The sequence below is a fragment of the Vigna unguiculata genome, chromosome 11, assembly GCF_037176805.1.
Source record: "Vigna unguiculata cultivar grain cowpea cultivar isolate G323 ecotype 2 chromosome 11, ASM3717680v1, whole genome shotgun sequence".
Taxonomy (NCBI): Eukaryota; Viridiplantae; Streptophyta; class Magnoliopsida; order Fabales; family Fabaceae; genus Vigna; species Vigna unguiculata.
This window is the reverse complement of record NC_140802.1, coordinates 6,676,449-6,702,239: the sequence shown is the minus strand read 5'-3', so window position 1 is coordinate 6,702,239 and position 25,791 is coordinate 6,676,449. Positions and strand designations below refer to the sequence as shown.

General features: G+C 32.9%; 1 long non-coding RNA gene, 1 other non-coding gene and 1 pseudogene across 2 annotated transcripts; 1 reads left to right on the top strand and 2 right to left on the bottom strand.

Moving 5' to 3' along the window:
• Nucleotides 1-3: 3 nt before the first annotated feature.
• Nucleotides 4-164, bottom strand: LOC114170861 (U1 spliceosomal RNA). Its single transcript, XR_003601222.1, has one exon. It is a non-coding gene; the product is annotated as a U1 spliceosomal RNA (small nuclear RNA).
• Nucleotides 165-12,292: 12,128 nt separating this feature from the next.
• LOC114170674 (uncharacterized) lies at nt 12,293-14,294 on the bottom strand. Its single transcript, XR_003601119.2, has 3 exons — nt 14,120-14,294; nt 13,951-14,036; nt 12,293-12,791 (listed from the first exon to the last, which is right to left on the bottom strand). It is a non-coding gene; the product is annotated as an uncharacterized LOC114170674 (long non-coding RNA).
• Nucleotides 14,295-20,719: 6,425 nt separating this feature from the next.
• LOC146880924 (uncharacterized) lies at nt 20,720-21,528 on the top strand (annotated as a pseudogene).
• The last annotated feature ends 4,263 nt before the right edge of the window (nt 21,529-25,791 follow it).

The window sequence follows — 25,791 nt, the reverse complement described above, 5'->3', positions numbered from 1 at the left end:
ATAATAGGGGCTGCGCGGACGCAAGCCCCCTCTACCACAAATTATGATGTAGATTCCACCACTAGGGTAGACCTTAGAACAGCAACCCTTCTTTGTGCAATGAAGGTCACTACTCTAGGCCATGAGCCTTCATGATCACTCATTGACCCCATCCAGGTAAGTATGTTAATCTATGTCATAACTATTTGTTTTATTGCTCATACTCTTTAATACTCTAACAGATATATCGATGTGGAACTTCATATATGTTTACATTAGCCTATCTGTGCGACTGCAACTTCTTTTACGAAGAAGAACGGTACTTTTGGTTAAGGAAATTTGAACACTGCCATAGAAATGTTGTTGTTCATTTAAAACAAATCAGCAGACAAGTTCAATTTGTTGGATTATAAACTCAAGTTAAATATTTTTAGGAAAAAAAGGACATCATTTTATTGTGAAACTAATTCAAATGTATAGTAGGATGTTTGGATTGGCGTACAAAAATCGCATCTATCATAAATTTTTTACCAAAAGTCCAAAATATGTGAAGTTATAATGACTTGTTTGGTCCAAAATATGATCAAAATAAACATGTAGCTAATACTGACTTGCTTAACATATTGTAAACTAACTTGCTTAACACTTAGAGTTCTTCTAAAATATTTCAAATGAACTAAATTGTATTGTATAAAGAGTTTACAAATTATTTAAAATGAAAATGTACACTAAATTATTTTATTAATTTGATTTGTAGGAATTAAATTCTATTTGGATAAAGCGAGGTTAATTATTTTTTTTTAAGAATTTGAAATGTTTTATAAGAAATATGTTGCATGGATAAGGAATTTTGAAAGAAATTAAAATTCTAGAAGTAATTGAATTAGTTATAATTAAAGAATTTTAAATTTGACAAGAAAAGTAAGAATTTGAAATTCTTGTTCTCAAATTCATATTTTGATCATAGTTTGGGCTGATTTAAGTTTGGGCTAATTCAACTCAATTAAACTTGGTTTGGTTTAGTCCTAACTCAATGTCTTGACTTAATTCAACTTTTTCAAAACTGACATGATCTCCGTCATTTCCACCGGGACCTAAACTAACTTGGACTCCGGCCAAGCTAAACCTAATTAAACTTGACTTGACATGGACCTAGCCTCTCAACTAAATATGATCGTATTTTACAATGGTGAATTTTATTTTCCTCTTAACGATGTGTATGAAAGATAGAACTAAAAATATTGATATGACATGGGCTGCATGACTCTTCACATCCCATTTGATCCTAATGTGGTTTAGTAGATTCAATTTTGCATAGTTTTGGTAAGTTCCATTTTTTCCTTAACATATAACTAATCCATTCCATCTCAATACACACTTGCTAAAACAAAATCTTTCATATTCATTCTGATTTTAGTCTGAACAGCTCAAACTCACCCACAAAGTATGTGAATGGATTTATCATGTATCAACTACAATTTTCATTAATTGATAATCAAATTACATCACCTATTATACCTTCCCATTTTTACAAAATTGACATATTTGAGAAAGGATTACGAGGAAATACAACAATAATGCAACATGAGTCCAACTCATACATAACAATTGACACCACTTTCAACCAAAATTTTGAAACAATGAATTTATGGGTCTTTATTCTTATATTGTGTTAAACTTTTTTATTTTTATTCAATGTGGGACTTAAACTCACAGTTACATTCCCAACATTTTATACTTTAAAATACAATTAAGCCTTAGGTAATTTAAATAACATATTTACATTTTTGTATAACATTACGGAACAAAAGATAATCAACACTTCAACCATTTCTTAAAACATCTTTAATTTTGCAAAATACCAATAGAAAAATCACCACCACAGTTTTCATCCCTTTAATACAAGTAAAAATGGTTCAACAATAGGAAAAACAAATTGCTTATGGGTCACTAATGAATCGTATAAATAAACTTCACAGCATACCAATCCAAAATATTAATGCACTAGATTTATAAATTCTTCTTGTCCAACTTTTGCATTTCTCAAAATATCATGAAATTGACAACGGATTAGGCACGAATGTGATCTGATAGGATGTGAAAGCTACATTATTTTACGATACCATTGAAATTATATATATATAGAGAGAAATTATTTTTTAAGCGTCATATAAACTTTTAGGGAATTACAATACACAGTAAATAATATTATAAATATCATTTCAGTATTCAAACACCATGAAATCCTTAAGCTACTTATTTTTTTCTTTTTGTAAGATCAGAAGCCCATAATATCTTTATCAGTTTTCATTACTTTAATAATTGCAATTAAATATACTGATTTTTTCTTCTCTCTTAACTTGTGCTGACAGGCCATTCATTTTTTGCTGCAGAATTCCAAAGCCAATAAAGTTGGAGTGTTAAGGTGTAAAGCTTGTAATAAGATTTGGAATGGCACTCCTTCACGTTTTGTGACTATATTCTTCTGACAGATTCAATGCGTCTATGATTTTAATTTCAGAACTTAGTTTTATGTTGCTATGCATCTCTTTTTCTGTAGTATATCAGAAAGAATAACTCTCAGCTCATCACTTGTGCAAACCATCAGGCAGCTTAGTCCTTCCATATTTAGCATCCTATCAGGCATAAGCTACAGAAGGTGCTTGCTTTCATGTACTTGTGGATGTGGTGGAGTACTTGTATTCATGCTGAAGCAGAATTACACAGGATCACTGTGTTCAAAAAAGGGCACATATTGTCTAGCTTTTACTTCGGTAAATAATGGTGACAACGGTTGACAAACAAGTCTCTCTAGATAAATACTCTTTATATTCAAATTTGTTGTGTTTTGCAATGAAACACTACATGGTCCTTTTATAGGTCTCTAGACATGATCTTTCAACTACATTCATTAAATATAATCACTACCTAACTTACAACTAATGAACTTTATTGCATGCTTAATCAATGCTAGACACATTCTTAACATTTTGTAATCTCCTAGATAATTAATATAGCAACTTCCAACAACCCACGTTTAAATTTATGTAACAAGAACCGATACTTGGTTGAATTCAATGAAAATAATAGAAGGGGAGTTTGGATGAGTGATGGAAACCAACCTATTGACGAGGATTCTGCAGTTCTATCACTTGACCACTATGGTGTGCTGAAAATAGGACCTCAACGTGTGAAGCCAATAATCCTGTATTCTCCACCAAAACCTATCAACAACACTAAGGCCACCTTGTTGGACACAGGAAACTTTGTGCTTCAACAACTTCACCCCAATGGGACTAACACTCTCTTGTGGCAGACTTTTGATCATCCCACTACCACTTTGCTCCCCACCAAGAAGTTAGGTATTAATCACAAAACAGGCCATCATTGGTTTCTGGTTTCATTCTTCACCAGAACACTTTCCATTCCCGGTACCTTTCATTATTAAAAAAATTCACATTTCATGTCAATTATGTATTGAATATTTTTTTTTTTAGAAAATATTTATAAATTCTGCTATGAAAGAAAATTTACAAGAAATTGCTGTCAATTTTCTTACAAAACATTTTATATAAAACACTTTTCACAACAAATTTTGTAGGAAATACTTACAAATTTTATACTTTTGTAAGAAATAATTACTCACGAAGGAATTACCTGTCAATTTAGATCCTTAGAAAAATAGTATAAAAAAAGTCTTTTCTTCCAAATTTTTTTAACAAATTTGCAAAAAAATTCTCGTTTAGTAGTGTTTAGCCTTGAATGGGAACCTATGGAACAAGAATTGATCCTAAGGAGACGGAGAAAGGTTTGTTGGCGAAGTGGGAAACTGAGGAACAATAGATCTGAGTACATTCCAGAGGATGCACAACGCGGAACGGGGACGGAAACTCCTTCTCTTTCACAGCTACAAATGAAGAGCCTAATCTATTGTTGTGTTGTATTTTAACTAAAGGTCTATTTAAGTTTCTCCACAAAACACTTTCAAGAAAGTAATCCGAAGAAATTTTATAATTTATGTTGAAATATTTTCCAATCTAGTAGTTTGCTATTGTTCAATCCAAGAGAATCAAACATATTCTAATAATTTAGGTATATACTAATTTCTGATTTTGTAATATGTTCGGTTCCTCTTGAAATACCATTTTATGCTTGAACTTTATGTTTCTACTTATTGCACTAAAACTTTGTTGATATTCCTAATTTAAGTGACAAATATTGCTCTCATAAACGATATAAATTAATGTTTGGCAACTTCACTTAGGGCTATATTTAGAGGTGTCAATTTGGCCTAGTTCACAGGGTTTGGCCCTGGCCCATGTGGATTAGGGCTAAAAAAGCCCATATTGAAAAAAAGCCCCTAATAAAGAAGTCCACAGGACCAAAAACCCTGTAAAAGCCCAGTGGGTCAGGGCCAACCCATGGGCTTTCATCTTTCACATGAAAAATATATTATTTTTTAAATTAATTACTATTTGTGGGACAGGACCAACGAACCGAAATAGTACGACGACCCGAATAGGTCGAATGACCCGGACATTGTTGGGCCCGTCTGGGTCGTCGTGCCCGTCCGTGTTGTCGGGCATGTCCGGGTTGTCAAGCCCGTCCTAGTCATCGGGTCCATCTTGGTCATCGGGCCCGTCCTTGTCATCAGGCCCGTCCTGGTCATTGGGCTCGTCCGAGTCGTCGAGTCTTTTTGAGTCATCGGGCCCATCCGGATCGCTCGACTTGATCTTTGACTTTGGCTTAATGTAGTATTATTTGGGGGGCTAACCCACCTTAGCCCTAACCCTAACCCACTAGAGAGGGGGCTTTGGGGGCTTGGGCTTGTTTTTGGCCCCCTCATTCGGGAGCCCCCTAAAAGAGGGCTTTATGAAGAGTGGGCCAGGGGCCCATGGGCTATGGTCCAAATTGACACCTCTAGTTATATTGTAATCAAAATTGTTAAACCTTTTGCTTTCACATAACAAAAGCATGGTCTGAAAAAAAAAGTAGTAAAAAGTAAAAAGTTTATCTTTTTTATTTTTTATTGACACATGCAAACAAAGCCCTTGCATCTTACATGAAGAATTCCAAAGCTGATGTGAAGCTTGAAATAAGATTTAGGATGGATTACTGGAACTGATGACGATTGATTGATTGTGCACCTATTATTCTTGGAAAGATTGTGTCATCAACTACTTGTTGTTGAAAAGCAAAAAAGCCCTTGAGTCCTTTTATTTGTTTTCCTTCAACTCCTTCTTTTGAGGTGTTGTAAGAGTGGAAGTGTCTTTTGGAATAGTGAATCCTTCTTCTATAATGTCCCATAAGTGGAACACCATATAAGGAAGAAAATCCATCAACATAGTATTTTAAGGTTTTGGGTTGAGATGGTGTCAATCCCTTATGTGATTTAGCATAAGCTTCGTTGGTATTGTATCTCCCCAATGAATCCCCTTCATAAGTGATTTTGGGTTGACCCACTTAATGCACCAACATTTCTTTACAATTTTTAATTTTTTTAATAATTATTTACTACTCCTAATTATATATGTTCACAATTTCATATTTTTAAATGCTAGAATGTTGTTCAATAATATTTGCATAGTTTGAATCTTTAATTAATTTGATTGTCAAGTTATATACGTTGATACTTTAATCTTTAACTATATTCTTTATAGTAAATTACTCAAATAATCGTCTTATAAACAAAATTTTCTAATTAGTATAACAAAAATGTGTAGTTTTTTATTTATATTTTGCTGAATAACATGATAGAAAATATGTAATATTAACTATGTTTTCTTGGACTATATGGACACTTTCTCTGAAACAATTCATCATATATTGTGGTGAACATGATGAAGACATTGGTTCTTGATTTTACTATGATTGACATCTCATGGGTTTGCTTAGAAAATTATTTAAATATTTGAATACTTAAAAATAAATACATAAATAATTTTTTATGTGGGTTGGTGAGCCAATCCACTTAACGTACCAATCATTGGTGGGTTGAGCCGGGTTACAAAATTTCTGGCTCACAAAAAAGTGAGCCGGGTTGGGTTCACTCATTTTCAACCCGGTTTCGTGGTGAGCCAACCAGTGTGAGCCGGGTTGGCTCACTTTGACATGTCTTTATGATTAACCATTGAGTTAGAAAAAGACCTATAAGTCATTTAAAACCGGTAAAAAGTCGGTTCATCTGTATAAACCAGTCAGACTAAGAAATCTGACAAAAATATTTGTATCCGTAAGTATTAGCAAATAAAATTCATGACGACAGCTAGTTGGTATTCCTGGGCATCTATTACCTGTGGATAGCAGGTAACTATTATCCATGGATAACAGGTATTTTAATATTCGTTTATAAATGGATGAATGATATCCAGTGGCGGAACTTGGACAAAAAGTTCAGGGGTGACAAATTCAAATTTGTATATATAAATTATTCTTTTCTAATTAAAAAAAACTCTTCATTCTCTCCATTCAAAACAATTACACATGATAATAAAAGAAAAAAATGAATATCATTCACTATCATAGCATAAAATAACCATAAAATAAACACAAAAATTTCTAAATTTCTACAAATAGGATTATATTTCTTTGGAGAAAAATATAATTATGGTTTATATCAATTTCATAAAAGAATTCCTAAAATCGTAATCGAGATTCATACTAATTTGGGAAACACTTAATTTGGGAGAGATCATGTGAGAATGTGTTATTCAATCTCTCTCTAAGAGATAATGTGAAAATGCATTTTTTAATATCTTTGTTCTTTAATATCCCTTTCTCAATTTATCTCTTTGTCTTTTTTTTCCTCTTACACTTTCTTAATAGTTTACCTTATAACTAGAAATAGAACATTAATTTCTTACATTAACAAAGTCTTTATCAAAAGTTAATTTTTATTTTATCTTTATTTTATTTTTATTATAATTTTTCATAATATAAACTTAATTTAAATAAAAAATAATGTATAAAAATAATTTAAAAAATATATAAATATATATAACAATTAAAATTAAAAAAAACTTTGGGGGAGTCATGGTTCCCCTAGTCATAACCAAGGTCCGCTCATTACTTGCAAAAAATTAAAATTTAATTTATATTTATTAAGTTAAATTTAATTAAAATCAAATTTAATTAAAATTAAATTTTAATTTATATTTAATTTAAATTATATTATATATATTATACTTTTTAAAAATATATAAAATATCTATTTTAAATATTCACAAATATTCACAAACACTCACAAATTTTTTAAAATTTATGGATATTTTTTTAAACAGGTTTCCCACGGACCTATAATATATTACATTTAAATTTTTTTTTTTACTGTAGTGAGTAAACATTTTTTTTATCTACTCAAGCCGTTATTATCTCTAGTTAAAACCATTATTTGGTTTTTAAAACATTTCGGCTATTGACGACTCGAAATATAAAGAATCTGAAAGAAATAAAAGTTTTGTGAGCCATTTGTTGGAGAAAAGATTCAATTATTTATATCCATATATAGCTTTCTGGTAATGCGCTGTACCCATTTGATTGGCTTTAGACCCATAAAATTGAAGTCTCATAAAGGTGAATTGCTTTTCTGTTTTAGCTTTTCCAATAGTGTAAGCGACTGAACTTATCAATATTAGACTTTTTTATCACTACTTTGAATAAAGAGAGAATTGATCTTTCATTGGTGTTAGGAAAAGGAATTTTGAACCTTCCAAAAATAAAAAAATTATAGCCACTATTCTGTTACGTTACACAAAAAGAAGAAATTAGTATGTTTCAATTATAAAATGTGCTCTTTACATTGTTCTTTTTCTGTCCAATTGAACATATTTCATCGATTTAATATATCTTTATATTTCTGTTTTCATTTGAAGTAACTAGAATACAAGGGAAAACTAAAACAGACACATGGTGTACACGTGGTCAAGGCAACAAACAATAATGCTATCAGCTCCCTTCATAATGGGAATAGATATTGATGAACGATACTTCAAGATGAACGATTCTTCAAGATCTTGAAACCTCTTTTGGGACATAAGAATACTCGATAGATTTTCTATGTTTGAAGAAAGTTTTTAGGATAGATAGGGAAGGGAAAAGGACTTATTGAAGATTTTCAAATGCATTTTCCATGGCTTGAGGTTTTCTCCTACTTGCTATCCCTGTATGATTCATATTATTTGTAACCTTGCTTGCAAAACTGATTAGGTTATGATACCATTTTTTGTTCAAGCCCTTTATTCTCAAAATTTGTGGTGACAATGTGGGTTTGGCCCAACGGACTGGTCCATAGGCTCGAAAAAAACGCAGAGCGGGATAGGATATTGAGCCTACAAGCCTGCAGCCTGTCTTGACTAGCCTGCATAAAAAAAAAAAACTTACACTTGAGTATAATATATAGTTATTTTTCTTCTGAACTTCTGCATGAACATTCCAAATTCTTGTATGACTAGAAAAAAACAAATATTATGTATTTTTAAATGTGTTAAAATTTGAAGAATGTCGTGTATGTCAAAATACAAATGTGAATATGATAAACATTGAAAGCTTTATCATAAGATTTTTTTTTTTTAAATTTTGTGAACTTGTTAAATTTTCCTAATTTGCTAAACATTGAAAGCTTATTATAAGAATTTTTTTTGAAGAAAAAGGAAGGGATGGCTCGTGGTGTCGCACTTATGCAGAATGGGCCAGATTGTTCAGCCCTCTTTAAAAATGCGGGACGGGCTAGTCCGATCCGCATTTTGCAAACCAAGGGCGGACCGAGCTTAAACGGGTCAGACCGGCCTGCATTGTCACCCTACTCATACTTGGTCTCTTATTTGTTGAATAGTTTTCAAAAAAGTATCAAAAATCAAAGTTCGTTACCTCCAACCTTAAATGCACTAACTCACTTACAACTCTCTTAGAAATGGTAGAGGAAATTGAAACACATGAAAATTCTTATTTAAATTTATCTCTATTTTGTTCAAATCGTAAGATGTTTGGACATGATCTATATAATTGTAAATAGATACAATAGGATGTTAATGTTATTTTAGGTACGAAGAGTACGACAACATTATTGTCATATTAAAAATGTAGAGATGATTTTAGTAATCCATTTGCTTTCTTATTATATTTAATTATTTATTTGATTTTTATAATTGTAACAATCTTATCTTTTAGTGTCCCTACACCTAATTTTAACTGTACATTAACATAAATTAATCTTAATTTATTTGAATTTCAATTACTTATATTCTTTATTCATTATTTATTGAATATGTAGATATCCAAAGTTGTGCACCGTCGCATAATCAAGTGGTGGAAGCAAACAAATTAGGATTAAGTTTAAATGTAAAATTGTATTATGATTTCAGAATGACTTTTAATATTGTCTATTTTATTTTTAGATCTTTTAACTCTTCATCACATTGAAATTGTTCCACAATTAATGAAATTTCTTTATTGTCCAATTTTATTTATATACTAGCATTTATTCTTTTAGAATTTTATAATTTTTTTAATAATTTAATCGATCAACACTAAGGAAAAAAATATATTGAATTATGAAATTATAAATATAGATGCATAATAATAATAAAGTATTATTGAATTATGAAATCATAAATATAAGTTGATAATAATAATAAAAAAATATTATTGAATTATGAAATTATAAATATAGTGGACAATAATAAATAATAAAATATATTATTAAAAAATATTTATAGTTTAGAATAGTGACATTTATAAATATCGTTATATAATGTGAATTATGACATTTTCAAGTGTCAATATTTTCATTTGATTTGTTTTCTAGTAAATAAATAACGTCATTTTTAACTGTCATAAATTACCTCTTGAAAACGCCACTTTATACAATGTATAAAATGACGTTTGAAACGACGTTTGATTTCAGAACGCCATATTATGTTTTGTGGAGGTAGGAATTACGACGTTTTAGAAAAATGCCACACTCGTAAATAATGACGTTTAAAAACATCGTAATATACAAAAATAAACACCATAACTTACACTTTTTTTTGTAGTGATATATATATATATATATATATATATATATATATATATATATATATATATATATATATATATATATATATATAGAGAGAGAGAGAGAGAGAGATATATATGAGGGTATTTTGGTATCTTAGAGTTTAGTGAGTAAAGTATCCACGACATGATACTATGATACCCGTACCTGCACCTATGGATGTTAACGGGGCGGGTAGGGTAAGGGTAGTAGCTCTCTCGTACCCTACCCGTTGAATAAATATCTGTCCCGTATCCGTACCCATATTCGTCGGGTATCCGTTATGCGTGTACCTGCATAATTTTTTAATATCCACGGGTATCCGTGGATATTTACAAAAAAATAAAAATAAATATTTAACAACATATTTTAATCGTAAATTCAAATAAAATACAATACATAACATATATAAATTTTAAACAAAGTTCAAATAACCTATTTAATTAGTGTTTAATGACAGTTTACAAAGAAATAATTTTTTAAAAACTAAATGATAAAAAAATAACTCATTCAAAATCAATATGTTAATATTTTAATTATGTTTTTTTTTTAATTTAAATTAAAGTATAGCGAGTATGGGCATCCACGGGTACGGATACTATGATACTTGTACTCGCTCCGTTAACATGGGATATTAAAAATACCCGTATCCGTTACCCGCGGGTGTCCATTTACAATATTCATTTTCTACCATTTGCGAGTTTTATCTGCGGATACGCGCTGGTACAAATTTTTTTGACATCCCTACCCGCACCATTGACATGTGACTATAAAAAAAAATACTCGTATCTATTATCCGCAGGTATTCTTTTATATTATTCATTTTTTATTAGTTGCAGGTTTTATTTGCGAATACTCATAAATACAATTTTTTTGATATCCTTAGTCATAGTCTGGACCATTGGTAGTTAATAATGATAATATTTGTGTTGTGAACAAATCTTATTTTGTTAAGAATGTAGATGTTTTAACTTATGGTGTACTAGTGGAGTCTAATTCTTTGGCTGATTTGACTTCTTTAAAGGATATTACTCCCATTATCAATAGTTTGTTGTGTTTACAATATCTAGATTCAGCTCATAGTAGTTCTATAATGTAGTTACTAACTTTTGATGTTAGGAAACTTGTTTTGAAGAGGAATTGAATTTAGCTTTTAAATAGGCTAATATGCTTGATGAGAGAAAAGATTCTAATTTTCAAGAGAATGATGAACTATTTCAAACTACAAAGAAATAGTTTCGGGCTAACACTGAAACTAACCTTAAAAAGTAGTGTAAAGTTATCGCTACAAGGAGTGTTACGATGTTAGTAGGGAGACAAAAGATGACAGAAAATGAGAAGGATCCGGATAATGGAGAGCAAAGTGCACATGATGAAAATATTGAGAGGGAAGATAAAAACAGAGATAAGGAAGAGATAAGAAAAGGAAACGAAGTTGTGAAGCCTCATCTTTATCCCGAGACCCATTCTAAAAAAGAGAAGGAGAAGTAATTTATATAGTTTATGGATATTTTCAACAAATTTGAGATTAGCATTCCCTTCTTTGAGGCATTTTAGCAAATGCCTTCATATGCTAAGTTTATGAAGGAGTTGCTCACCAAGAAAATGAAGTACATTGAAGAAGAGACTACTGAAGTCCAAGGGAATTTGTACGCGATCAAATTAATACTTCCAAACTATAGCAACTTTAGTATTGTTAAGATAGTAGTTAACAAAATAGAAAGGGTAAAGTCAACCCTTAGTCGTCTCCCAACGAACACGGAATTGATTATTGACAAATTAGTTCTTATAATAAGAGTAATAAGACAAATAAAATTGGTGAAATATAAAAAGATATAAAAACATTTATAAAGAAAATAGATTGATTCTACTACTTTCAAGATAGATTCTTCACTGGTTATCTAAGGATTATCATTCAATTAAGTATTGTCTTAGATTTTCAAATTAATCAATGTAAATTCTTAATTAATTTTTTGGTGTTCTCACTTTTAACCAAAGTACATTATAAATTAAAAGCAAGAACTTTGTAGATTAATCATAGTAAATTTTAAGAAAGTACATTATCAATTAAATATAACTATTCCTAATCATGTCTATTTTTTACCTCTAACATCAAGCAAAAAACTAATTAACCAAAATACATTCTTGATTAATTCTTGTTAAAGTTTTCACCTTTGATCAAAGTACATTCTTAATTATTGGCAAAAACACATTCAATCACATGAAAGTTTCTAAATTTAATTAAAGTGCATTCTCAATTAAAATTAAAAAGCCTTGGACTCATGATCAACATGCATATAGATTAAAACATCTCACAAATTAGCTACGATGTGAGTCAAAGATAAAAGACATAGATGAATGAAAACCAAAACAAAAATCGTAAGAACAATTTTAATCTAACCTCAAAATCCATTATGAAATTATAGTGGGACCAACCATTGAAGCTTAGCCCTTAATGGAATCAAAATAACATAAATAGAAGAAGAGTGGAGAGAAAAGGAAATTAGGACTCCCCTTGAAGGGTTCCTAAACTCCGATGTTCCAAACTTGTTTTTTCTTTACCCCTTGGTCTCTTTATATATAACTTGATTGGGCTTAGATATGACTTTTCTATTGTTGAAATCTCTTAAATATCTTTAAAATAATCATAAGTATGATTTATCTTTATAGTGATTTTGAATATCTAAAAATATTTGGAGATCACTTGCCCTATTGAGCATGGTCCACCCAACTCAGCAACCTTCTCAAGGCTAGGATCAACTTCAACATACACTCTTTTCTGCATTTAAGACGAAAGGAACAAATTAGAATGCACAAATTGAAGCTAGGCTACAACTAAAACCACCTAAATGAGCTAAACATGTGAAAATTAGATTTAGGAGTTCCATGCATCTTTTGACCACTTTAATCCCTTTCAAGGTCAACACAAACATGATTAAATGTTCTAAAACTTTGCCCACAAGTGCGATGTCATTTGGAATTGAAAATAAAATAGTCAACTCTGGTAAACTCTTCCATCAAAAAGTCATATATGCCATTTTACACTCAATTTTGGTTGATTCAGATTCTCCCATGGCTTTCTCTGAACATTTGAATTCTATCCTTAACCCTTTTTATCTGCATTAAACTCAAAAATCTCAAAATGGATGTTAGTCACACTAAACTCTTCCCAAAAAGCTCATAAAACTAGACAACAACTATACCAATTCTACTTCTAAGCCTATGTTCCTAACTAAGACTAACTAATAACCTATTTATGGACTATCAAATCTACTAAACTAGACCATACTAATCAGAACCTCTAAGGATTACACTAAAAATGCATTAAAAATACCTAATTAAGCTACTTTTGTAAAACTAACCTAAAGACCTAACTAAACTAATTGTAAGTTAATAACTCCTAACTAACACCTTAAACTTACCTAAAACAATGCAATTAGCTAATAAAAACTCTAGAGATAAGAGACTTATCAAACACCCAAGAGTTTGGTTCTAGTAATATACTTATTCTCTTGGTCATTCTAGACATCTTATCTTAATGCAAATTGTATGCTAACATGGCTAATGAATTAATGATTTAACATTTAGATTTAGAAGTTGCTTATATGGAATTAGGGCTACTATGCTTATTATGCGAATGTTTGAGTAAGATAGAGATATATTATGTTGAAAGGAGAACGAGACTTGCAACAAACAAAACTGGGTCTTGCTACATTCATATTTTGCAATACACTATTTTTACAATAATCAACACCATCAACCATAACAAGATCCCTCCCTCAACTTCACGACCAACAAAACTTCTAGTAGTTCCAGTTCCTCCCGAAAGAACTCCAATATCATCTCAATTTATTTGTTCCCAATTAATAGAAAGAAAGAGATAGAGACAGAGAAAGACACATATCGATAACAAGTAAACACATTAGAAGTTCTCTTACCAAGTGTGAAGGACAATTGGAGCTCTAGCTGCTCTCTTAGATTTGGAACAATCCAACCTAGGATTTCAAGAATAGAGATTTTCAACCTAAAAAAAACAAATGAGGGTCAATATAACAACAAATACAATACAACGTTAAAGAAAACTCACTCCAAGCTTCAATTTCTCACTCTAAGGTGCAAATTTGAGAGAACAGGAGAGAGTACGATGCCAACGTGAGCGAGAGAGATCAAGATGCCAATGTGAGTAGTGAAGATGACCACCAAAAATGATCAAGGAAGATGAGTTTTTCAATCCCAACTGGAGCGAATGAAGTTGAGAAACCAAAAAAACTTTTTAAAATTATAATATTTTACTAACTTTTTTATTTAAAATCTGTATTAAATTCTGGATAAAAGGCATGTCTTCATTTACGTACGGATTTTACAGAGAGAAAATCTAATATGTTGTTATATATAGATAAAATACATATTTATACGTAGATAATTTTTATTTTTTAATAAAAAATAATTACTTAGCGTGTGAATCACATTGAATTTTTTTTTCTAAAATTGTACGAATCATATTGGGTAAAAAAATATTAAGTTATTTATCTATTTTTGAATTGCTACTATTCTTATTATTATTTAAATAATATTTTTTTAAAAAAAAGTAATGATTATTTTAGTAAATTAATAAAATGTAACTACACATATATTAAAATTAGAAAATAAATTATGAAAGAAAATAGATGGAATTTTTTATTATTTAAAAAGAATATTATTTAGTTGAATTGCATACTTTAAAAAATATAATTCCTTTAATTTAAAATATTTCATTATCTTAATTATTTTTTCTTTTATTTTCAGCCTTAAAGCAATGAAAACACGTCAAAAAAATAAAATTTTAGAGGGATTAAAATAAAGTCTATATGACTTTAAAAATATCTAGATATTGCTAACCTTTTGTGTCAGTGGAGAAAAAAAAAACCTTTAGTGGAAGAAAAGGAAAGAAAAGTATAGAGTCGGTTATCTTTAATATAGAAAAAGTAAATTGATTTGTCACTGTTACATTAATGGTATGTTTAAAAGTAAATCTTTTATAAACACTTCCAAAATTAAGAAAAGAGAAAGTTAGTTTCTTTATACAAGTTAAAATTATTTTGCAAAAATATTTAAACATTAACATGTACAAAAATTAATAATTTTTTTTAAATTAATATATTTTTAAAAATACATAAGACTATTTTTAATTCATAAAAGATTTTTTTTTCTTAATTTAATACAAAGAGCTGCACATTATGAATGGCCAACAAGTGTCCTGGGACCATTTGTCTCATCTCATTTTCCTTTTGAGTCATCAACTCTGTTGTCTTTACATTATTGAAATTTCAAAGATATGGGATATCATTTTAGCAAGGACAAGTTTAACACTTTTTTTGCACAATAGGAAAATTGAGTTCATATTTATTGGACAGTTCCATTCCAATTTTAAAACATCAGTATACTATCATTATAAATAACTTTAAATTCAAAAAGACTTATTGCCTCGTATAACTAATATACCATCATGTTTCTTCTTCAAACTTCTCACAGATAACAAATATATAACCACAAAAGCCACCCCAACTAGTCCTCCTATAGCAGCCGTTTTCCCTGAATTTTGCCCTACATCACCAACCATATCACTATAGCAAATCAAAAAATTATCATACTAGCTCTATATCAACCTTAGAACAACTAATCCAACACATGTTTAGGTAAGTGTTTACAAAATTGATCACAAATAAAACAGAAGTAATACTGAAAATTTTATTCACAAACAGAAGTGTTTGCCATGGAATTCCACATGATAAAAGGAAAAAAAAAATTAATAGGTCTTACTATAACATGGGTTTAAGGAAGCAAAGAATAATCTATATTCATTGGCTTTATTATACATTCACTTGTGCTTACACGAAATGTAATTGGTTGCCGAGAAGTATTGAGAAAACCAACATTGTTAGTGAACGAGTTCCTATTGTTCCTAACTGTGTGCTGCCCACACCAGCTGTATAGTATTTAATATCAGTATTTCCTTCATTAGCCACGAGTAGAGGTTTCAATTTGGCTAATGGCTCAATAAACCCCCTTTTAGGGAGTCCAAACGAGGGGTAAAAAAAACTCAGTCTCCAAAGCCCTCCCTCAAGTGGATTGAGGCTAGGGTTAAGGTGGGTTTGACCGACCTAAACATAATATTTCCAGCCTAAGTTAAAGATAAAGTTGAGTCATCTCGAACCGGTTCAAACTGAAGATTAAGACTGATCGAGCAACTCAAGTTGAAGGTAGAGACATGTCAATTCGAACCAACAGTCCATATAGGTCAGCTCTGCCCTATCGAAAGGTTGAGACGGTCCTGTCCGAGCCGACGACCTAGAAAGGCTAGCACGAGCCAAGGACCTAGACGAACCAACTCGAGCTAACGACCGAGACGGGCTGACTCTGATCGACGATTGAGATTGGACAGCCCGAGCACACAGTCGACCTGAGCCGATGGTTGAGACGAGCCAAATTGTGCCAACGATTAAGACAAGTCGGATGGGGCCTGCAATTGAGACGAGCCAGGATGGTGTACAAGGGAGATGACTGGTGTACAAGGCTAGACCCATGTTTGCCAAAGTTGAGTTGAGGTTATAGAAGGTCAAGTTGAGCTTGATCCATGTAGGATCGAGTGAAGTTGTGCACACCTCAAGTTAAACGTACCATGTCGAGTTGAGCACAACCCACTCAAGTCCAATCAAGTCAAGTCAAGTTAGACTGATGTTAAACGCAATCGAACTAGCTTCAATTAGGCTAAGTGGAATCAAGCCCATGTTGAGTCCATGTTGGATCGAGTCAAGTTAAGCTTACATTAAGTCCATGTCATGCCAAGTTAAGTCGGGTCCAACCTGTTGCACCAAATCCAATAAGTTCTTTTGTGGTCACCATTTGTAAATGCCACAAGCTACTTGATAGCAAATATCAACAGTAAAAAGTTGGCTAGCTCCAACCTTGACTTGAGTCACAATTTTCTCAAAAATTTAATGTTGTAGAGGAAATTTATCCATAAAAGTTTTTATTCAAAGACCTCTGTACAAATAGTTGTGTACATATAGTTTTGGCTTCCAAGTATACACAAGAACCACAATTGCTAACTTTCTAAAAACCAATAACATAATTATTTCTATTTTTAATTCTGTTGACTTCCAGCTATGCAAGTAAGTTTGAAAAAAATACGTAAATAATAAGTCTTTCCATAATTAGAACAGTTTCCTAATTAACAATAACCATTTAGATGTGTATCTCTTATAATAACATCAAATTAAATTGTGCGTGCAGACCATTCCTCGAATGGGTTGTTTCTAATTGCCGATGATGAGCGGTTTTGTTTTTAACACTTTTGATGGTGGGTACCAAAGTGTCACTTGGACATCGATATAGATAGCATAATACAACATTTATAATCTCCAATGTATGAGTCAAGATGACGCACAAGAAACTTATGCAATACAAAAAATAAACACCGTATCTATATTTATTAATGTTATGTTGCGAACGGTGGAACAAATTAGAAGTCCGTTTTTTAAATTCGATACTTTACGGAAATGTGATGTAAAACTATTCCACGTTTCTACCACTGCTCCAAGGTGCAATATCCTTATTTTGTTGGGTAAACTTAAATGCGTGTAGTTGGAAGTTGCTATATTAATTGTCTAGAAGATTGCAAAAGGTTGAGAGTGGGTCTAGCATTGATTAAGCATGCAATAGAGTTCATTATTTGTGAGTTAGATAATGATTATATTTAATGAATGTAGTTGAAGGGTCATCTCCAGAGGCCTATAAAAGGACCATGTAGTGTTTCATTGCAAAACACAACAAATCTGAATATTAGAGAGTGTTTATCCAGAGAGACTTGTTTGTCAACAAATTGGCATCAGAGCTTGAGTGTTTGAGTGAGTTAGCAAGTTTGATCGACATGGCCAGCTTAGCTAACAACATGCCCTTGCTGAAGTTATCAAAAGGCATCAGTTATGATAACTGGAGCATGCAGATGAAGGTTCTCCTTGATTCCTAAGAAGTATGGGAGGTGGTCGAAAATGGACACCAAGAACGAGAGGACGTTGGTTAAATGACGATAGCCTAGCTTGCTACGTTAAAAGTAACACGGGTAAAGGACAAAACAACTTTGTACGTGTTGTACCGAGCTGTTGATGAGTTCGTCTTTGAGAAGATATCAAATGCGATGTCTTCAAAAGAAGCGTGGGATATCTTGGAGAAGGCATACAAAGGGGATAACCGTGTGATGCAAGTCCGACTTCAAACTCTTAGAGGCGAGCTTGAAAGGATGAGGATGAAGGAAGTTAAAGGGGTTGCCAAGTACGTTTCCTAAGTTGAGACCGTAGTGAATCAGCTCGGTAGAAATGGAGAGACGCTACCCGCTTGCCGAGTGGTGGAGAAAATTTTAAGGTCGTTAACCGATGACTTCGAGAATATAGTTTGCGCAATAGAGGAATCCAAGGACTTGATAGTGCTCTCGGTGGAAGAGCTTGCTGGGTCGCTTGAAGCACATGAGCAGGAGAACGAAGAAGAAGGAGGAGTCCCTTGATCTAGCACTCCAAGCAAAGGCAACCATTAGGGAGAGGAAGGTTACTTATACTCTAAACACTTGTGGCCGAGGCGGTAAAGGTAGAGGAGGATACAAAAGAGGTCAAGAACAGGTCGGCCAACAAAACGCCAAGGTGGAGGTCGTGGTGGTAGAGGCCGAGGAGGTTAGTCGAGCAACTTAGGAGTTGAGTGCTTAAAATGTGGGAAGTACAGTCATTTAACCAAAGACTACTACTCATGAGTTAAATGTTACAATTGTGGAAAGGTTGGACATTTTAGTGGACTGGCCGAGTTGGTGAAAAAGGAGATGGTGTGAGAACTCCTTACTGTGGAGTTTGAAAAGAAATTTTGTGAAAAGTGCATGCTCGAGAAGCTTCCGAGGACTGCCGAGTACCGGGCAAAGGAACAACTCAGATTAATTCACACAGACATTTGTAGACCAATTACCCCTGAATCTTTTAGTGGAAAAAAGTATTTCATTTCTTTCATAAATGATTTTTCAAGAAATAACATTGTTGTATTTTTTTTTGTTGGGTAAACTTAAATGCGTGTAGTTGGAAGTTGCTATATTAATTGTCTAGGAGATTGCAAAAGGTTAAGAGTGGGTCTAGCATTGATTAAGCATGCAATAGAGTTCATTAATTGTGGGTTAGGTATGATTATATTTAATGAATGTAGTTGAAGGGTCATGTCCATATATAGGCCTATAAAAGAACCATGTAGTGCTTCACTGCAAAACACAACAAATCTGAATATTATAGAGTGTTTAAAAATATCTAGATATTGCTAACCTTTTGTGTCAACATATTTGTGGTGCATAAAACCAAGGGTTCTCATCACTATAAATCAATACATGAAAAATTTAGACAATATTTTGATTTCTTGAGAGTGTTGATGTTTATGCAACACTATTGAGCTTTGAAATTAAAGCCAAACAGATATTATGTTTTTATTTTTATTTTTTATTGTTATTTTATTATTATGTTTTTGAATATTTCAAGCCTTATTTAATAAATTTGAAAAAAAAAATATGTTGTTTATATTTTGTAAATAAATGGAAATCTAAGAGATTTAAGAAGATTATCAACAATATTAGTTATCTACTGAGTTTGTTGTTTCAATTACAAATCATCCCAAGATACGGAGGATGAGAAGTAGGGGGTAACAATATAGGCTTGGCCCGGCGAGCCAGCCTGTAGGTCCGCCAAAAAAACACGAGGCAGGTCAGGATATTGAGCCTGCTGGTCCACAAAAGCCCGGACTCGTGTGGGCTAACCCGCATAAAAAAAAGAAAACAAAAATTGCACTTGTATATATCGGTTACATTCATTCTCGACTTATGAATGAACGTTCCAAATTCTTGTATGACTGGAAAAGACAAGTACTGTGTATTTTTGAATGTGCTAAAATTTGAAGAATACATCGTGTATGTCAAAGTATGAATATGAATATGATAAAATGTTGAATTATCAATTTATCATCCAACTTTCCAAAGTCGTTGGTTAATTTTGTGAACTTGTTAAAGTTTCTCAATTTGTTGAACATTGAAAGTTTTATCATAAGAATTTTTAAAAAAAATGTGGGCTAGCAGCGGGCCCGTGGGCCCGCACTTATGCGAGGCAGACCAGACTTTTCAACCCACGTTGAAAATGCGGGGTAGTCCACCCTTACCTGCATTTTGCGGGCCAAGTGTGGACTGAGCCTAAACAGGTTGAGCTGACCCGCATTGTCATCCCTAATCAGAAGATTAAAAATATATATATCCAAACATTTTAATACAAGATCTAGTACTGTTAGTATTATGGTGCTTGATTTAGTCCCACATGGCTTAGAATAGTGAGATGTGGTTCTCTATTTTACTATATAAGAGACTCTATGTAAAGCTTTAAGATACACCAGAAATACAAATACTTCCTAGTGTAGTCGTGGACGTAGGCATACACATTATACGTCGAACCACGTTAAATTCTCTGTGTCTATTTTTCTTTCCTTTATTCTTTCCTTTATTACCTTGTTCCTAACAATTTATATCAGATCAATTTATCTTAGTATGCTTTGTGGTTGCAGATTTGGTTTCTATTTTTCTTTTTGGGAATCTTAGTTTAGAGAAGTAGTGGGAGCTTTGGTCAAAAGCCGCAACAGGAGCTTTGGTCAAAAGCAGTAGGAGCTTTCGTCAAAGCAGCAAGAGCAATGGCATTGGAAGAAGGGAAGGTGAGGATTGAGAAGTTTGATGGCAGTGACTTCGGGTTCTGGAAGATGCAGATAGAGGACTACCTGTATCAAAAGAAGTTGTATCTACCCTCAACAGGGCAGAAGCCAACCGACATGATGCAGGTAGAATGGGATTTATTAGATCGGCAGACACTCGGTGTGATCCGATTGACATTAGCCAAGAATGTTGCGTTCAACATCATGAACGAGAACACAACCGTAGATTTGATGAAGTAATTGTCAAATATGTCTGAGAAGCCATCTGCAGCCAATAAAGTGTATTTGATTCGCAGGCTAGTCAACCTAAAAATGGGTGAAGGTAACTTGATTACTAATCATATTAGTGAATTCAATACAATTATTGCGCAGTTGCATCAATGCAGATAACATTTGATGATGAGGTGAAAGCATTAATTTTATTATCATCTCTTTCGGAAAGTTTGAGTGCAACTGTTACTACAGTTAGTAATTCTGCAAGTAATGGTAAGTTGAAGCTTGATAACATCCGTGACTTGATCTTAAGCGAAGATGTTCGCAGAAAAAGTTCAGGGGAATCTTCCAGTTCTAATTCTGGTTCAACATTGAGTAATGAAACTAGAGGAAGAAGTAGCCAGAAAGGTCGTAATCAAGGCCGAGGCAGATCAAAGTCTAGAGAGAAATCAAAACCAAAATTTTGGAATGATATCACTTGTTGGAATTGTTAGAAAATGGGTCATTTTACAAATCAATGTAAGGCTCCAAGGAAGAACAACAACAACAAGAGGTAAGATAGTGATCAATCAGCAAATGCAACAATTGATGAAATTGAAGATGCACTATTATGTAGTCTAGATAGTTCTATTGACTCCTGGATTATGGACTCAGGTGCGTCATTTCATACTACACCTTCCTTAGAATTATTATCTAACTATGTTCCAAGAAAGTTTGGGAAGGTCTACCTTGCAGATGGAAAATCTCTTGATATTATAGGAAGAGGTGATATCAATATCAGAACCTCTAATGGAAGTGTGTGAACTTTGAACAAAGTCAGACATATTCCTGCCTTAAAGAGAAACTTAATATCTATAGGGCAGTTGGATGATGAAGGTCATTACACCACCTTTGGAGATGGACACTGGAAAGTAATGAAAGGTAATCTTGTTGTTGCTCGTGGAAAGAAGCGAGGATCTCTTTACATGATTGCAGATGAGGATATGATATCAATTGCAGAAGTTGGCAACAGTTCCTATTTGTGGCATCAGAGGCTTGGGCATATGAGTGAGAAAGGAATGAAGCTCATGGTCTCAAAAGGTAAAATACCTAACTTGAAGCATGTTGACGTTGGACCTTGCGAACATTGTATCTTTGGAAAGCAGAAAAATGTTAGCTTCTCCAAAACAAGTAAGTCGTCTAAAGTTGAAATACTAGCACTAGTGCATACAGATGTTTGGGGGCCAGCTCCAGTGAAATCTCTTGGAGGTTCACAGTATTACGTAACCTTCATCGATGACTCTACAAGAAAGGTATGGGTTTATTTTCTTAAAAATAAATCTGATGTGTTTTCTGTGTTTAAAAGGTGGAAATAAGAGGTTGAGACTCAAACAGGTTTAAAGATTAAATGTTTGAAGTTTGATAATGGTGGAGAATATGATCGTAATCAATTCAAGGAGTTTTGTTCAGAGAATGGGATCAGAATGATCAAGACGGTTCCAGGAACACCAGAATAAAACGGTATGGCAGAAAGAATGAACAGAACCTTGAATGAGAGAGCAAGATGTATGAGAATCCAGTCAGGATTACCCAAGGTATTTTGGGCAGATGCAATAAGCACAGCAGCCTATCTCATAAACAGAGGACCATCAGTTCCTTTAGACTATCAGTTACCTGAAGAAGTATGGTCTGGAAATGAGGTAAACCTTTCATATCTGAAAGTTTTTGGTTGTGCTTCATATATTTTGTTGAACTCTAATAGTAGAGATAAATTGGACCCTAAGGTAAAGCAATGTTATTTCATTGGCTATGGATTTGACATGTATGGCTATAGGTTTTGGGATGACCAAAACAAGAAAATTATCAGAAGTAGAAATGTTACTTTTAATGAAAACATGTTCTATAAGGACAGAACTGCAGAATTTGCAAATAAAAAGCCAGAGCAGGTATCATTAGAAGAAATTTCAGAAAGTGATGTAGCCAACAGAAGGCAGAATACAAAAGTAGAGCCTGAGTCAGAGCCCGGGTTAGAGTTTATGTCAGAACCTGAACAGATAGTAGAGTCAGTAACTCCTGAATTACCGACTAGAAGGTCTAGCAGAACAATTGTAGCACCACAAAGGTACTCCCCTTCATTGCATTACTTGTTGTTGACTGATGCTGGTGAGCCAAAGCATTTTGCTGAGGCTATGCAGGGAGGTGAATCTATTAAGTGGGAGCTAGTAATGGAAGATGAGATAAAGTCTCTTCAGAAGAATAAGACATGGTCTTTAACCAAGCTTCCAGAACGAAAGAAGGTTTTGCAAAACAGGTGGGTCTATCGGTTAAAAGAAGAACCAAATGACAACAAACGATATAAGGCCAGACTCATAGTGAAAGGGTTCCAACAGAGACAAGGAATTGACTTCACAGAAATTTTCTCTCCTGTTGTCAAGATGACTACCATCAGAGTTATCTTGAGTATAGTAGTTGCAGAAAATCTTCATCTGGAGCAGTTAGATGTGAAAACTGCATTCCTACATAGAGATCTTGAGGAAGAAATCTTTATGGCACAACCAAAAGGTTTTGAAGTACAAGGCAAAGAGAATCTTGTATGCAAGCTTCATAGAAGTTTGTATGGGTTGAAACAAGCATCGCGACAATGGTATAAGAAGTTTAATGAGTTTATGAGAAACTCAGGATTTCACATATGTGAAGAAGATCATTGTTGTTATGTGAAGAAATGTGTTGATAGTTATATCATTCTTGCCTTGTATGTTGATGACATGTTGATTACTGGTGCTAATATGGCAGAAATTGACAGGTTGAAGAAACAATTGTCAGAAAATTTTGAAATGAAGGATCTTGGTCCAGCCAAGCAAATTCTTGGTATGAGAATTTCCATGGATAGATTTAAAGGTATTCTAAATTTATCTCAGGAAAAATATATAGAAAAATTGCTTAGCATGTTCAATGTTGGAAATGCTAAAACCAGGAATACACCTTTGGGAACTCACTTAAAGTTCTCAAAAAGGCAATCTTCTCAGACAGAGGAAGAAGAAAATCACATGTCTAAAGTGCCATATGCATCTGTAGTAGGGAGCTTGATGTATGCTATGGTTTGCACCAAACCTGATATAGCACATGCATTGGGAGTTGTGAGCAGGTTTCTATCCAATCCTGGAAAGGAGCATTGGGAAGGCGAGAAGTGGATATTGAGATATTTGAATGGCACTTCAAAGATGCATTTGTCCTTTAAAAGAAGTAATCTCACTTTACAGGGGTTTTCTGATGCAGATTTGGGAGGTGATTTGGATGGTAGAAAGAGCACAACAGGTTATATTTTTACGTTGGGTGGCACAACTATCAGTTGGAAGTCCAAACTTCAAGGAAGAGTCTCCCTTTCAACCACTAAAGTTGAATATATAGCTATCTCAGAAGCAGCAAAAGAGATGATATGGTTGAAGAATCTTCTAAAAGAATTAGGAAAAGGGCAAGATGAACCTTCATTGTTTAGTGACAGTCAAAGTGCCATTTGTCTTGCTAAAAATCCAATTCTTCACTCCATATGCAAACACATTGAATTGAAGTATCATTTTATCAGAAACTTGATAAATGATGGAGATTTGATTTTGTTGAAGATTCCAGGTGCAGAGAATCCAGCTGATATGTTGACCAAGACTGTCACAACAACTAAGTTGAGGCTTTGCATTGCCTCAAATGGCCTTCGAGAAAATTGATGATGAAGGCACTACACTAGGTGGTAATGTAAATCAAACCCCAAGCGGGAGAATTGTTAGTATTATGGTGCTTGATTTAGTCCCACATCGCTTAGAATAGTGAGATGTGGTTCTCTATTTTTACTATATAAGAGACTCTATGTAAAGCTTTAAGATATACCAGAAATACAAATACTTCCTAGTGTAGTCGTGGACGTAGGCATACACATTGTACGCCAAACCACATTAAATTCTCTGTGTCTATTTTTCTCTCCTTTATTCATTCCTTTATTGCCTTGTTCCTAACAAGTACAAAGTTGCAGGTGCAGTCGAATTCGAGCCACTCCCCTAGCGAAGGTCCACTCGCCCAATGAATTATGCACTACTCACCTAGTGAGTTGAGTTACTGAAAATCTACAAATTGAGGGCATGACAGAGGTCAAAACACCCTATTGGAGAGAAAGAAACTTGAGAAAAAAATCACTTAATGGTAGAAGTTCATTTTGAGGGCTAAAGGTGTTTAATTTCATCATTATTGTAGTATTCAGTGTGTCTAGGAGTAATTAACTCCCTCATTCACGGGTTAGGTGTAATGTATTCTTAACTCTTTGTGAATTCCACTATTTACTATAATTATTTTCATCACTCTTGTGTTGTATTTTTTTTAACGTATGATTATTGATTGCATATGTGAGAGTATCGACTGATTGAAAGATAGGTTGAGAAACCTGATTAGGATAGAACATCTAAAGATTTAACATGTTAGACATAGATATGGAACATTTAGTCATTCATAAACTTGATCATTAATGAAAACTTATAATAAAAATTGCTAGACATAGAGTTTTTATTATTCAAGGTTAGACCTATCTATAAGAAATTGAGACTTTTATAAAAGGTGTGAATGCTAGAGTTGGAGTGGAAGTATATTGGTGGTTTTACTTTGAATTGAGTCACGAAAACCCACCCAATGAAGCTTTTATCATATACTCTCTTAAATCAAATTAATTATTTTTATTTATGGATTTGACTGCCTTCTTAGTTTTAAACTTACTTTATTTTCATTCATCAAAATGTTTCCTATTTGAAATTTCTTAACCTTCATTATTAAATAAACATAATTTTTCTAAATCACATTAGTCT